This window comes from Anolis sagrei, chromosome Y (genome assembly GCF_037176765.1).
Source record: "Anolis sagrei isolate rAnoSag1 chromosome Y, rAnoSag1.mat, whole genome shotgun sequence".
NCBI classification, from domain to species: Eukaryota; Metazoa; Chordata; class Lepidosauria; order Squamata; family Dactyloidae; genus Anolis; species Anolis sagrei.
The window spans coordinates 55,096,297-55,112,552 of record NC_090035.1 but is presented as its reverse complement, the minus strand read 5'-3'; the positions used below and the strand labels follow the sequence as shown (position 1 = coordinate 55,112,552).

Genomic DNA, 16,256 nt, shown 5'->3' with positions numbered 1-16,256 from the left:
ATCCTGGCAGCGGAAAACCAGAATGTGGTGCATTTGCGATCATATTTTAGGACTCTGATCAGCTGAGAAGAAGTGGAGGCTGCACCCGCATTGGGGAGGGATTCATGTATTGGAGCTGAGCAGTTTTCCTCCTGGTGGCCTCTTCCCCATTTGCAGGTTCTTTTTCCTGCTCCTCCTCCTCCTCCTCCTCCTCCTTCTCCTCCTCCTCCTCCCTGTCATTCTCTCTCCGCCTCCGGTAGTTGAAACGCCCACTTGCTCTTCTTCTTCTTCCTGGCTGCTTTCTCTCCTGATTCATAAGTGCATCCCCAAGCATTATTAATTTCCTCACCTCCGCTCATTTAGCTCCTTCCGCCGTGTGCCACTTAACTACGGGAACACTTACCCAATGCAGTATCTGCCTTGAGAAACAAGGTCTTTCTCTCTGCACCCCTTTCTTCCACCTTCCTTCTCTCTCTGGTCCCCTCAAAAGCTTGGCCAAGTCCCCTTGCCTTGTGACCTTGGCCTCATTTCCTAACACCACAAATGTTCAAAGGAGGGCCCCCTCAAAGGCTATCTAGCCAACCCCTTGGCTTCTCCTTTGTCAGAAGACAAGCACACTCTGGGCTACTATGCTTTGAAGGCTCAGCTTCTTGGATTTCTTTGCCTGCCCAGAAACTGTCCTTCATGTCCAAACAAAGTGGTTTTCTATCATTCTCATATTTGCCGTCCAGTCCCACCCTCAGTCCAACTATCCAAACCCTCCCAACAGATGGCCATCCAGCCCTTTCCTACTATATTATAATAGTAGTGATGGAATTGTAGACTTGGAAGAGATTCCAAGGACCATCGAGTCCAACCCCCTTCTGCCAGGCAGGAAGACACTATCCAAGCCCTCCTGATAAATGGCCATCCAGCCTCTGCTGTAAAACTTCCAGAAAATTAGTATTTAGATGGGTTGCCTCAACTAGGGCCTTTTAGTGAGGCCTTTTTACAGATTGACTCTTCCATCCAATCATTAATTAATAATTATTAGTTAATGATTAATTGATTGATGGTGGTGATTCCTGAAAGAGTTATTATAATGTGGAAAAGGGGTCTCAACTGAAGCTTTATCCCTAATCCTTATTTCCGCATCAAGCCAAATGGTTCAAAATACAATTCTCACCAGGACAGAAAGTGATGTGAAAAGGGGTACAGGCAGCAAAGGAAACACCACAGGGATGTCAACCCTTCTCTATGCCATCCAAAACATATAGAGAGAGTGAGAGAATAATAGATTTGGAAGAGACCTCATGGGCCACCCTGTCCAACCTCCTGCCAAAAAGCAGGAAAATCACATTCAAAGCACCTCCAACAGATGGCCATCCGGCCTCTGTTTCAAAACCTCCAAAGAAGGTGCCTCTTTAAAGGTAAAGGTTTCCCCTTGACATTAAGTCTAGTCATCTCCAACTCTGGGTAGTGTTTATTTCCATTTCTAAGCTGACGAGCCGGCATTGTCCATAGACACTTGCAAGGTCATGCAACCAGCATGACTGTATGGAGCACCATTAGCTTCCTGCAGAAGTGGTAGCTATTAACTTACTCACACTTCTGTGTTTTCAGACTTTTAGGTTGGCAGAAGCTGTGGCTAACAGTGGGAAGCTCACCTCACTCCCTGGATTTGAACCACCAAGAAGTTCAGCAGCTCAGTAGTTTAACCCTCTGTGCCACCAGGGAGGCCTATATCTATAAAAATAAGATAGTGTCATATTTATTTTTGCTCCCAAAGATGCACTAGGTCTTATTTTCAGGGGGTGATTTATTTTTCCATGAAGAAGAATTCACATTTGTTGCTGAACAAAAAAAAAGAACATTTATTCTATACTGTATAGTAGTTGTCAGTATATAATAAATATACAGGCCCTCACACACAGGGCCACAAAAAATAAGGACTGTGAAGTCCCTGGCTCCCAAACACTGTCTGGAGACAGTGACAACCTCTCACAGCAGTTCCTAGACCACTTACACAGCAGGGATGATATTGCAGTTTCCGGCCACCAGGGGGAGCATGCTTCCAAACAAAAACTTTGCTAGGTCTTACTTTCAGGGGGAGGGCTTATATTTAGAAATTCAGCAAAACCTCTTACTAGGTCTTATTCTCAGGGGATGTCTTATTTTCGGGGAAACACAATATGAGTTACACTTAAAAGATGTACCTGTTCCACCTTACATACAAATTCAACTGAAGACCAAACTAACAGAACCAATCTTGTTTGTAACTTGGGCTTACTTTGTTTCCATAAGAAAAAAAAAAGTCATCCACACTGAATTTTTCCAGTTCTGTTTAACTATCTTGGCAGAAAGGCACAGTGTTAACGAATATAAAGATAAAGGGAATAACACCTCTATTTTCATGTCTTCCCTGTCTGCAGCTGGAACCTCGTCCTTCGCCTTTTCTCCCCCTCCCTTCCTTTCCCCTAGGTAGACGTTCTGTATAGAACATGCTTACAATCAAAAGACGGAAGAAGAAAGAGAAAGAAAAGAGTTTGGAAAAGTGATGAATCTGGAACGGAGGGTAGGGGGGTGCCGCAAGGAAACTTCTTCCCTTTCCTTCCTCCTGATACTGTCTGGACTCCTCCTTTGCACCACTTTCGAAGTGTCCTCTTGTGGGATGGACAAGAAAGGTTTGGCGGTCCTTTCTCGGACAATTCCGCACTTCAGCTGGCCGCTGATCAGGTCTGTAGGGACAGACAGATGGGAGAAGGTATTCCTGTTGGGACCGGATGGCAGGATTCGGGTGCAGGAAGTGGACAGGGCTCCTTTCTACAGGAATCCTTCTCTTGCCTTCCTGAATGTGTGAGAATCGTTTAGCAAGCCATCCAAACATGCACTTTATGTAGTAACTACATATATATATATATATATATATATATATATATATATAAAATTTTCCCTTTTTCTTGAGCCCCTCCCCCCTCTTTTTTTTCCTTTATCTATTTTTTAGTCTCTCAATACCTTGTACATTGTGATGCATTTGAAAATATTTTTTAAAAACACTGGAGCCAGGGGCAGGTGGGAAGGAGTGTTTGAGGCCTTTGGAAATGGAAAGAGATGGGGATCATTTCAAGGAGCCGAAGCGGGTTCAGGAGCGGGGAGATCACACTTGGTATTGAACGCGGGGCAAACTCAGTGCCACCATAGAATTACAAACCATAAAGGAAAACCGTGAATAATAAAATGGAAAAACAAGTCTGCATGCTGTTTATAAAAGGACTGGAGTAAAGAGAAATGAGTGGGGTTTTTGTTTTCTTCTTCCTTTCCTTTCCTTTCCTTTCCTTTCCTTTCCTTTCCTTTCCTTTCCTTCCTTCCTTCCTTCCTTCCTTTTTCCTTTTCGTTTTAAAAAATTGAAAATAAAGTTAAAAAGGGGAGATGGCGTTTGGAGCCTTTTGTGGAGCTGTTCCCGGAAGACAAAAGTGGGCTTACTTTTCTTCAGATGCTGGAAGAAGGAAGAAAAGGCTGGTTTGAGTATCTTTCTTTTTGCTGTGTGACCTGGCCTTCCTTCTCTTCTCTTCCTTCCCTTCCTCTTGCTCCCTTTCTTCTTTCCTCCCTTTCCTCCCTACCCTCTTTCCTTTCTTCCTCCCTTTCTCCCTCTTTCTCCTTCCTTCCTTCCTTCCTTCCTTCCTTCCTTCCTTCTCTTTTTGACTTTCCTTGCTTTTCTTTTGCTCCTTCCCTCCCTCTTTCTCCCTTTCTTCTTTCTTCCCTTCCATCATTTTGTCCTTCCTTCCCTCTTTCTTCTCTTCTTCCCTTTCTCCCTCTTTCTCCTTCCTTCCTTCCTTCCTTCCTTCCTTCCTTCCTTCCTTCTCTTTTGTCTTTCCTTCCTTTTCTTTCCTTCCCTCCCTCATTCTCCCTTTCCCTTTTCTTCCCTTCCATCATTTTGTCCTTCCTTCCCTCTTTCCTCTCTTCCATTTCTCCCCCTTTCTCCTTCCTTCCTTCTCTTTTGTCTTTCCTTCCTTCTCATCCTTCCCCACCTCCCTTTCTCCCTTTCTCCTTTCTTCCCTTCCTTCATTTTCCCCTTCCCTCTTTCCTCTCTTCTTCCCTTTCCTCTTCGTGTAGTCTGTGAAAGATGCACATAATAGGTTTTAGTGCAGCTGTACGGAACCTTCTAGAATTTTGTAAAAGAAACTTTTTGTCGGCGGCCCCTCCCACTCTCCCCAATACTATAAATGGCCACAGTGGGGATTGCGCCTTAGTTCCTTTTCCCGCGTTAGCATCTTAAGGAACCTCTCTAGTCTTTGTCTGTTTTTCAACTTATATTTCTAACGTTAACTACCAGATTCTTCGACCTCGGCTTTCTTACAGACTCTGCTGTCTCTCTTCACCCTTAACTTGATTCGGGCCAGTCTTTCTTGATCATGTGTACCACCTCATTCTTTAAAAAGTGCAGGTCATGTGGCGGCAATGTACCGGACATGGACGGACACTCTATGTGCCTGCTCTGTTTGGGAGAAGCCCATCGGCTGCAATCATGCCACGTCTGCCTAGGATTTACCCCCAGGGCTCTTAAAGATGGAGAATCCAGGCTTAAGGCATTGCTATATGAGTGGCACCCTGAGTCCTCGTCCACTGATGGGCATGGTGCAAGATGAAACAACCGAGGGGCCTTCTACTGTCCCCTCAATGATGGGAGAAACTTCACTGGCTCAAATATCCCCCCCCCCCTCGGGGACGGAGTAATAAGCCCTCCAACTCTTTCGCCAGCAGATGGGGCTAACCCCAACCATCTGGCTAAAAACCACCCGGGAGAGGCTCGGAGACCAGTTGCTCCCCCAAACTTACCTTTGGAGGTCCAACAGATGGAGGGAGCATTAACTCCGCTGGCTCCATCTCAGCCGCTCCAACCGGTGGTTGAGAAATTGAGCGAAACTGCTCATAGAGGCCCTTCTCAAGAGCGCCGCTCACGCCACGTGCCACAGTGCCGGCGCAGGTCCCCATCTAATAGCTCCTGGAGTTCCCGGTCCTGCAGCCCTCCAAGGCATTACTACTATGAGGGCTATTCCCCAGAATGCCGTCATTCAAGAGCCTTCCAGGATTATGGGAATTATAAATATGCTGTGCCCTATCCAGAAAGGGCCTGTTGCCGCCATTTTGATTGCTGCCAACAATATGTCAGCCATGCTCATCCAGCACTGGTGACCATGCCCCCTTCTTTGGGTCACACCCATAGGGGCGAGGCATCCATAGCTCCGACTCAGCCAACAGCAGTGATCCAGCCAGCAGGGGGTGCACTGACAACCTCCCAGCCAAGCGCACAGTGCGACACCACTCCAGCTCCGAAGCCCCCCCAGCCCTTGGCACCGGCTGCTTGCCAGGAGGCAATGACTCCCCTGGCCTCAACCAAAGAGCTGATCAGCTCTCTGCCTCTTTGGATGTGGAAGACAGGCCTCTCTCTTCCGCTAATCCCCAGCTGGAGCAGGAAGCGCCTCCAGCGGAAGACTTTCGAAGCTTCTCAGCATTGATGATCAGATTATCATGTGCCTTAAAGCTGTCAGTTCCACAACCTACCAAAGTTGTCGAAGACCCTATGTTTCCTTCATCCTAACAGCAGGACTCACCAATCATCCTCCCATCACTACCTTTTCTTTTGCAGCTTAGCAAAGCTGGAATAGCTCCAGCTGCAGTTCCAGCGACCCCTAAAAGGGCCGAAAACCTATACAAAGTAGACCTATCCACTGCACCGTGGTTGGCTAAGCAAACCTAATTCTATTTAGTGGATGTCTGCCAGCCTCGTCCCTCACAAAGGTCTCAGACAACTTCCTCAGATAAGGAGGGAAAGAAATTGGAGGCCCTGGGGGGAAAGATCTATGCCTCCACATGCCTGTCATCGAGGATGGCGCATTACTGGGCATATATGGCAGGATATCAGAACTATCTGTGGACCAAGGTTACACCTTACCTTGATTTACTTCCCCCAAATGAACAGATGCTGGCAAAAGACTTGGCTGTTTGGTTGTGTATTTAAGTAATCAGATCTAATTTGCCAAATAGTCACTGTTGAATGTTTTTATGTTGAATGTTTTTATATTGTGTAAATGCTATTTTAGATTGTAAGTTGCTCGGAGCACCTTGGTGGAGAGCAACTAATTAAGAAATAAAGTGAAGAAGTGAAAAGCATTCCATCAGGAAGCGTTGTTACTAGCCTCCTTCCAGAAGGATCTGGCTAAGCATACAGCTGATGCTGCAGGTAAACTGCTAGCAACTGCAGTAGCCCTCCGTCGCCATGCATGGCTCAGGGCATCTGGTTTATCTCAATCTGCTAGGTCAGTAATAGAGGTCTTGCCTATGGATGAGGCTGGACTCTTTAATCCAAAGAGGATTCGCAACTGGAACATACCTAGAAGATGCGCCAGACTGCTCATAGATACGGCTTCTCTCCTTATCTCTCACAGCACCATAGGCCCTACTGGCCAAACTGCTTCCAGCAACCATCACAGACTTTATAGTCCACCTTCATTCAGAGGACGCCAACGCACTTCCTCTTCAACAACATCTGCCAGAAAGCTCACCCTGCCATACAAGGGCCAGCAATGTGACGGAGGTAAACAGATGGAGCAACAAAAGCGCCGTTTCTAGCCCTCAGGCTAGAAGCCAGCCATCAATACATTTATCATTTTCAGAAGTTGAATGTTCTACAGTTGGCTCTGTTGAGCCTTGTTCATTGTTGAACAGTTCTCTACCCTGCGATGCTTACCTGCTGCTCCCTTCTCAGAGAACCTTTCGAGATCGACTAGTTCCCTTTGTACACGCCTGGAAAAGAATAACTACTGACTCCTGGGTCCTCTCTGTTGTAGAGCATGGGTACGCGATAGAATTCCAATACTACCCACCTGTGGGCGATGTCAAAATAACAAAAGTCCTCGCCTCAGCTACGTGAGGAAATTGCAACCCTTCTAGAAAAAGGAGTTATCTCAAGGCTATGTCCCTCGGAAGCGATATGTTGCTTCTTCTCCAGATACTTTCTAATCTCGAAAAGGTATGGCAGCCTTCGCCCTATCCTAGACTTAAGGGACATCAACTATTTTATCAAACCCCACAGATTTTGCATGGTTACCCTTGCATCGATTCTTCCTTTGCTGAGGCCAGGTGCTTAGTTTGTAACAATTGATCTCACTGATGCATACTTTTTCCAACAGGCGGGATCATCGCAGGTTTCTTTGTTTTGCATTAGGCAACCAGTTTTATTCATTCAATGTTCTTCCCTTTGTATTTGCAATGGTTTCCCAAGTCTTTACAAAATGTATAGCAGTTGTGGCAACCTACCTAAATCAGAGAGGAATCATAATGTTTCCATACTTAGACAACTGGTTACTCACCTCGGAATCGAAGTCCCAACTCCAATCTGAAGTCACCTTCACACTGTCTCTCCTGCAGAACCTTGGTCTCAGTCAACTTTGAGAAATCCAGCTTGACCCCATCTCAGACTGCTCATTTCATTGGTGCAAGGATAGACTCCGTACCATCAGATCTGCTGTAGATTTACGCACGTGAAGACGCTTCTCTGCACTGGCCATCCAATCCCTTTTGGGACATATGGCCTCAACAACATCTGTCACCCAATTCACAAGATTCAAAATGCGCCCCCTTCAACACTGGTTTCTTCAAGTATTCGAACCACAAACTGACAGCCAAAACACACAGCTGCACCCTCCCTGCCCCCCCCCCCAAAGAGGTGCTGGCCTCTCTACTGTGGTGGACAAAGAGACAACATGTCCTTTCAAGCATGCCCTTCAGGCAGCCTCACCCCTCGTGATGGCTCATGACAGATGCATCCATGTAAGGATGAGTTCACCTCTGGGACCTAACAATACACGAACAGTGGTCTCACAAAGAAGCAAGCTATCGCATCAATTATCTAGAACTTCTAATGATACAGAAGGCCCTGCATGCATTTGAACCTCAGGTCACCAAACACACCGTCCAAATGTTGACAGACAATACAACGGTGAAATTTTACATCAACAAGCAGGGCGGGACGCACTCTACCAGCCTGTTTCGACTGTCAATTGAAATCTTGAAGTGGTGCATCCAGCGGCAGATCCACCTCACTGTGGTTCACCTACCCGGGGAAGACAACTCCCTTGTGGATGCCCTCAGTCAAACACCAACATCGACTTATGAATGGGAGCTCTGTTGCTACTAAGAGGTTGCAACATACTTTATCTAAGTTGTTGTAAGGATCAATGTTGTTTGTGCTATAACTTTAAGTTGCTGTAAGGTTCAAGGCTGTTTGTGCTACAGCTGTTTCAGTTAATTGAGGAGTTAATTGAGAGTGTTATTTTCATGTGTATAAAGATAGCTACCGTGTGTTTAGTTCTTTGCCATTGTGCCTTTATGCTGTTTGTGCATCTATACCTCTGTGCCATTCTGCTTTGTGTAAGCTGGGGACTATGCTGCAGATGTCCTGCGAAGACACAGCCATGAGAAGAGGACAAGGATTCCTGCTTATCTCAGCTGAGTAGTGATATCTCTCAGAAGATATTGTTTCATGTTACTTTTGTGGAAACAGTAATCCTGCTACTTTGTTTTTGTATGCTGCCAATACTACAATATTTTCTTTTCTACTTTAAGCCGAAGTCTCGTGTGTTTTTCTTTTATGAGTAATTTCATCACACACAGAGTTAACTGGGCTAGAGTCAATCTGCATGCTACTCATGCTAACGCATGACATCGGTTATGGGCCCAGCATAGCGGCATAAGGACTCTAAAGCTCATAACTCTGAGATTTTGGGAGAGTTTTTTGTTTGTGTTTTTGTGCTTAAATAGAAAAGTAAGCAGCTATGGCTCATCATATGGCAAGCTTACCATTTGAGCATTTAAATGCTGACAATTACATGGCTTGGAATGTGAAAATGAAGAGTTTTCTCATAAGAGAAGATTTATGGACTGTGGTTGAGACCCCACCTACAGCAGCTTCGAGTGAAGAGGTAAAAAAGCAAGACCAAATTGCCAGGGCGAGCATTTTTCTCGCTGTTGAGGACAGGCAATTAATTTACTTAAGGGACACTATATCTGCAGCAGACTGTTGGCAGAAGTTAAAGGAAGTTTACCAAACTAAAACTTCTGGCATAAAGATTATTTTGACCCGGCAGCTTTATAATTTGAAGCTAAAAAGGAGTGACAACATAACTGAGCATTTGCAAAAGCTCAGGCACTTGTTGATGGAGTTGGAAAATAGACAAATGGTGATTACAGAAACCCATAAAGCTTTCATTTTGTTATCTTCTTTGGACTCTAGTTGGGACAATTTTGTGTTCAGTATGCAGAGTGTGCCTGAAGCACAGTTAACCTTGGATTTGGTTTCTGCAAGGCTTCTTGAGGAAGAAAGAAGAAAGCAGTTTCTTAAAGAAACAAACGCCATTTCAGAAAATGCAGCTTGTGAAGGGGTTAGATGCAGAAAAAACCCTGCTGTGTGTAACGTAAGGAGGTGCTACAATTGTGGAGATGTGAACCATCTTGTCAAGGCCTGTCCCAAGAATAAGAAGAAGAAAGAAGAAATGAAGAGGAACCCCGGGTGGCATGACAGAAATGCAAGGGGAAGAAATGCTGATGTAATAACTGTGTTATCAAAGGCTAAGTATGATGAAGCCACATGGTTACTTGACTCTGGGTGTGCAGAGCATTGTGTTAATAACTTAAAATTGTTAAAGGACACTACAAAGCCAGAAATTAATCATGTTACTTTAGCAGATGGATCATTAGCTGAATGCAAGCTTGTAGGCTCAGCATTTGTTCCTAGTTTAGGAAGATATTTAGATAATGTTATGTTGGTTGAAAAACTTGATTTTTGTTTATTAAGTGCATCAAGTTTGTGTCTGCAAGGATATGACATCAAGCTAAATAGCTCTGGGTATACAGTATGGAAAGAAAATAAGTTGTGTGCCAAAGGTAAATTAGTTAACAAAGTATATGTGATGAGTAACAAGGATAGTTCACCAAATGTTTCCTGTGTAAATAACAAACCTATACATAGTGATTGTATTCATTACTTGCATAGAGATTTTGGTCACGTGAACTTTAATTATCTACAAAAACTATCAAAAGTGACTGATTTAGAGGTAAAGCCATGTCAAAAGTATTTAGACTGTGCTGTGTGCTCTAAAGCAAAAGTAAAGGCACATCCAATACCTAAGAAAAGTTTAAACACAACTACCAGACCATTTGAATTAGTTCACACTGATTTAGCAGGGTCATTTCCTCTTTCGCTTGGAAATGCAAAATTTATATTTGTGTTAGTGGATGATTTTTCATGATTCACTTATTGTATTATTTTGAAATCAAAGTTTCAAGCTTTCAGTAAGTTCAAAGAGTGGGTAGCCATGGTTGAGAGATTTCCTTTTAAGGTATCATGTTTAAGGACTGATCGTGGTGAAGAATTTATGGGGACACAATTTCAAAACTGGTTAAGAAAGAAAGGAATTAGACACCATAAAACAAACCCATATTCACCTGCTGAGAATGGTGTGGCAGAAAGAAAAATAGGTGTTTTGAAAACTATGAAAGACTGCATGTTAGTAGATGCAAAAATGTCTAATAGGTATTGGGCAGAAGCAATTTCCACTGCTACATATATCTTGAATAGAAGTTGCATGTGTAAATAATACTCCATATTATTTGTTGCATAAGAAAAGGCCAGTTCTAAAACATCTTAGAATATTTGTAAGCTATGCTAATGTATTGGTACCTAGACAAACTAGAACAAAAGGTCAGAAAAAATGGCAGAGACTACGTTTTCTCAGCTACCAGGAAGATACCAAGGGGTATCATTTTATTAAAGACAATAGTAAAATTGTGATTTCAAGAAGTGCAAACTTTGAAAAGAATGCAGGTTGGGAACATGTTCATCAGAATAGTGAAGTGTTTTTCATTTAAAGGAACATGCACCAACAGGGATAGATTTAAAATCTGAGCCTGACAATCACATTGAGGAACAAAGTGAGGATGCTATAAAAGAAGAGCCTGAGTTAAATTTACAGGAAAGTGATGCTGAAGAGCAGATAATAATTTCCAGAAGGTCACAAAGAACAAACAAAGGTATACCTCCAGATAGGTTTGTGGTTCAGGGTGTAATGACTTGCCAACCAGAAATGGAATCTGAAACCTTCCAGGATTTAGATAATTGTAATCCTGAAGAACAAAGTAAATGGAAAAAGGCAATGGATGATGAATTTAATTCTTTGTTAATTTAGAAGTGTTTGATATTGTTGATGTACCAATAGATAAGCCAGTGATTGGGTGCAGATGGGTTTTTAGGAAGAAAGACGTACCTGATGGGAGTTGTAAATATAAAGCTAGGCTTGTAGCTCAAGGTTTTGCGCAAAAGCAATTCGTAAATTATGATAACACCTTTGCCCCTACAGCTAAAGCTGAGTCAATGCGAATTATCATTGCTTTGGCTGAGCAAGAAGGATTTAAGTTGAAACATTTTGATTTTGAAACAGCGTATTTAAATGCCACTATTACTGAGGAGATATATATGAGGCGAGCACCTGGATATGAAATTCAACCAGGAAAGGTTTATCATCTTTGAAAAGCATTGTATGGATTGAAACAATCGGCCCGGAGGTAGAATCAGTGCATACATGAAGTTTTGGTGAAATTAGGATTTAAACAAAGTGTACCTGATGTGTGTGTTTATACACTAGGTGAAGGCAAAGATAAGATAATTGTGTTAATTTATGTAGATGATCTATGTATCGCCGCACAGACTGAGTCAAAAATACAAACTGTATATATGTATTTGTCAAAGCATTTTAGGCTAAAAGATTTGGGATGTTTGAAACATTATTTAGGCATCAAAGTAGTTAGCAATGAAGGGGTGATATTCCTAAACCAAACAAGAAAGATTTTAGACCTTGTCATTAAAGCAGGTTTACAAGATGCTAATGCTGTGCAAACTCCTTTAACAGGAGATTTCTTAAGACTAGAAGACACAAGAGAACTGAAAAATGTAAAGTTATATCATTCTTTTGTTGGAAGTCTTTTGCATATTGCAAATTGGTCATGACCAGATATTGCATATGCAGTAGGCTTACTTAGTAGAAAAGTATCAAAACCATCAGTAAGTGACAGGCTAGCATTAAAAAGGTTGATTAGGTATTTAAAGGGAACTGCTAATTATTGTTTGTGTTTTTCAAAAGAGGCTGACAAAGAACTGGTAATGTACGCCGACAGTTCTTTTGCTGAAGAAAGAGACAGAAAATCTATAAGTGGTTACATAGTGCTACATGGAAAAGCTCCAATCTGCTGGAGGTCCAGAAAGCAAACTACTGTTGCAGTATCTATGGCTGAGGCAGAATATGCGGCGTTGTCTCAAGCTGCAAATGAGTTACTTTGGATTAAACAGTTATTTGATGATTTAGGTGTGGAATGTAAATTGCCTATTATTGTACATGATGATTCTCAAACGTGTATAGCTATGTCAGAAAGTGAAAGTTTGAAGAATACAACAAAATACATAGCAGTGAAGTATCAAAATATAAGAACCTTAATAAAGGAAGGATTTATCAAAATGGTTTATTGTAGGTCTGAAGATAACTTGGCAGATATTTTTACAAAACCACCAACGGCAGCAAAGCATGGTGAAGCAACCAGAAAGTTAGGCCTAGTAGAATTAAAACAAAACTGTAAATAATGTAACTTAGAAAAAGTGAAGGGGCATGTTGCTACTAAGAGGTTGCAACGTACTTTATCTAAGTTGTTGTAAGGATCAATGTTGTTTGTGCTATAACTTTAAGTTGCTGTAAGGTTCAAGGCTGTTTGTGCTATAGCTGTTTCAGTTAATTGAGGAGTTAATTGAGAGTGTTATTTTCATGTGTATAAAGATAGCTACTGTGTGTTTAGTTCTTTGCCATTGTGCCTTTATGCTGTTTGTGCATCTATGCCTCTGTGCCATTCTGCTTTGTGTAAGCCGGGGACTATGCTGCAGATGTCCTGCGAAGACACAGCCATGAGAAGAGGACAAGGATTCCTGCTTATCTCAGCTGAGTAGTGATATCTCTCAGAAGATATTGTTTCATGTTACTTTTGTGGAAACAGTAATCCTGCTACCTTGTTTTTGTATGCTGCCAATACTACAATATTTTCTTTTCTACTTTAAGCCGAAGTCTCGTGTGTTTTTCTTTTATGAGTAATTTCATCACACACACAGTTAACTGGGCTAGAGTCAATCTGCATGCTACTCATGTTAATGTATGACAAGCTCCACCAGGACGAGTTCAAATTTCTGGTGCGCAACTGGGGCCACCCAATGATAGACCTGTTTGCGTCATCAACGAACAATCAATGCAACACGTTCTGTGCCAGACTTCACCCCAGGGCAGCAACAGGATGCATCGGGGACGCATTCATGTTCACTTGGTCCCAAACCTACTCTAAGCATTCCCTCCGATCCCTCTGATATCCAGGGTAGTCGCCAAGATGATTGCAGACAACGCGGATTCCATACTAGTCACTCCATGGTGGCCGCACCAGCACTGGTTCTCCCCTCTGCTCTGGGCATCGGGAGGGGAATTCCTCTGTCTGCGGTCCAGGCCAGATCTCCTCTCCATTCAAGAAGGCCAGGTCTACCACCTGGGCCTAGCCTCCCTGCGACCCACAACATGAAGAATTTGACCCAGGAACCCCTTTGAGAGGCAGTGTGACAAATAATCAATGCAGCCCAAAAAGCCACAACCAAGAAGGCTTACACCTATAAATGGTCACGGTTCCTGGAATTTCTTACACCACTTGCCATGAACCCATTGACAGCCCCCACTTCAGTCATTTTGGACTTCCTGGTCCATCTGTCCAGTAGAGGTTTATCCCTGTCTTCACTCAGATGCTATCTTGCAGCCATCTCATGGCACAGAAGGTGCACCGGAAGCCCATCATGCTTTCATGACCCCATGATTCAGCTCTTCCTTAAAGGCTACTGTGAGGAAGCGTAATTTTTACTGCCACCAATTAGGAACCATTTGTAAACGGGCCACCTCTTAATGAGGGTTTATTAACTTGATAGTGTAGCTTATGACTAATAACATTGCTTTAGTCTTTCTTATATGCAGGGCGACTTGGACAGAAATTGTATCAGAGGCAAGGCTTTAGAAAAAATAGTAACAAGTTTATTGGAATGTAGAAGAAGTATGATGGATTCAATGTTACTTAACAAATCTTCATAGGTTACATTTATGTTTCTTGAATAACTCTGGGAAGGGCTCTTCCCTCCACTAAACAGGTTTCAAACAGTTTCTTTAAAAAGATGTTTCTTTCTTTTACAGATTGGTTCAGGCACACACTTTTTCTTGCTTTATGATGTTCTGTTATAATCAAGATACTTATTAGGGTTTCCCTTTCCTTTTCCACAGCCATTCTTTTAATATCAATAAATCACCTGACTTATCCAACTATATTGGCTCAAAGCCAAACCCTGATTCTTAATGTCAAAGAATCAGTCTTCCCCTGTAGTTCTCTAACTACAGGATTCCTGCTGGTTTTCCACAAAGCACAGGACCAATCACCTCTGTAGAACCAACCATAGACTGATAGTTAAAAATGTCTGCTCTGTCAAGTGGCGGTTGGCTCCGCCCCTATCTCCATGGCAACTCAGGTCAAAGCAAGCTAAGCCAGTTACCATCCCCCAATATAAGGCAATACTACATACTTACCATTACTAACCCTGATCTAAAACAATACATAACTGTAGGAATAAAAAATGTACACACCATCACACCTCCCAACCTATAGGGATTATTTTTGACTTTTCTACAAGTTAGAATAGTCAAAAATAATGTGTGTGGTATGAACCTCATATAACTATATACAAACCATAAATTGATTAGTCATCCGGTAATATCGTTTCAAGGCATCCTGTAAAGTGAGTCCACAACAACATTGTTTCTACCTTTTACATGTTGGATATCAAAAGAATAATCCTGTAATAATAAACTCCCCCGTAAAAGTTTGTTGTTGGTGCCCTTTGTGTTGTTTAGCCATTTCAATGGGGCATGATCCATTTGAAGGGTGAACCTTCTTCCCCATAAATAAGGCCGCAACTTCTGAATGGACCATACTATAGCTAGACATTCCTTTTTAATGGTGGATAAACTACATTCCCTGGGCAACAGCTTTTTGCTTAAAAATAGGATAGGATTACTCTCTCCTTACGGATCTATTTGACTTAATACTGCCCCCAACCTAGTTTCTGATGCATCACATGTTAAAATAAAGGGTTTATCAAAGTCTGGGACTCTCAATATGGACCATGAGGTGATGGCTTGTTTTAATTGGTCCATTGACCTTTGACATTGTGCAGTCCAAATTACTTAATTAGGACATCTCTTCCGTGTAAGATCTGTCAAAGGCATTGTCAAAGTGCTAAAGGATGGAATAAATTTCTGATAATACCCTGCTAACCCAAGAAATGATCTTACTTGTTTCTTGGTTTTGAGTATGGGCCACTGATGTATGGCTTCCACCTTGGTAGGTTCTGGCTCAATGATACCACAACCCACAATGTGTCCTAAGTACTACTTGGTGGTGCGGTTACCCATTCGGCACTTAGGGGCCTCGATTGTTAAACCTGCATCCTGTAACCCATGTAACACTTGGTCAATGTGTTTTAAGTGGTCTTCCCAGGTGGTACTAAAGATCCCAATATCGTCCATATACGCAACACAAAATTCTCCCATACCACTAAGCACATTGTCCACTAAACGTTGGAAAGTGGCTGGACTATTTCTTAAAACAAGTGGTAAGGCAGTAAACTCATACAACCCTTCATGAGTTCTGAATGCGTTCTTTTCTTGGTCTTGGGGAGCTACAGGCACTTGCCAAAACCCTTTTGTCAAATCTAATTATTATTATTATTATTATTATTATTATTATTATTATTATTATTAACTTTATTTGTACCCCGCTAGCATCTCCCGAAGGACTCGATGCGGCTTACACGGGCCGAAGCCTCAAATACAATACAATAGAAAACATAACACAACAATAAACAAAGCAAATCAAACAATTAAGCAAAATAACCACAATGACAATACATCAAGACACTATTAAAACTGGTTCGGCCAGCGCAATGGGGTACAGGGTTAAAAGTGCTGAGATGGCAGGAGGAACGTAAGATTAAAAGTGCAGTGTGCAGCAACAATAGTTGTGCTAAAGTGCATCTAGGACTTGGGATGGGGATTCCTAATCTGCGAAGGCACATCGGAACAGCCAAGTTTTTAGGTTCCTTCTGAAAACTGCTAGAGTAGGGGCCT

At 42.5% G+C, this 16,256-nt stretch overlaps 1 protein-coding gene across 1 annotated transcript in view; it reads left to right on the top strand.

Annotated features, from left to right (window-relative positions):
* Positions 1 to 2,860, top strand: part of LOC137095199 (serine/threonine-protein kinase STK11-like) — a 298,229-nt gene extending 295,369 nt beyond the window's left edge. Inside the window, exon 10 of the mRNA XM_067461585.1 lies at positions 2,391 to 2,860. The gene's annotated coding sequence lies outside the window, so the exon portion shown is untranslated. The remainder of the gene's footprint in view (positions 1 to 2,390) is intronic.
* The last annotated feature ends 13,396 nt before the right edge of the window (positions 2,861 to 16,256 follow it).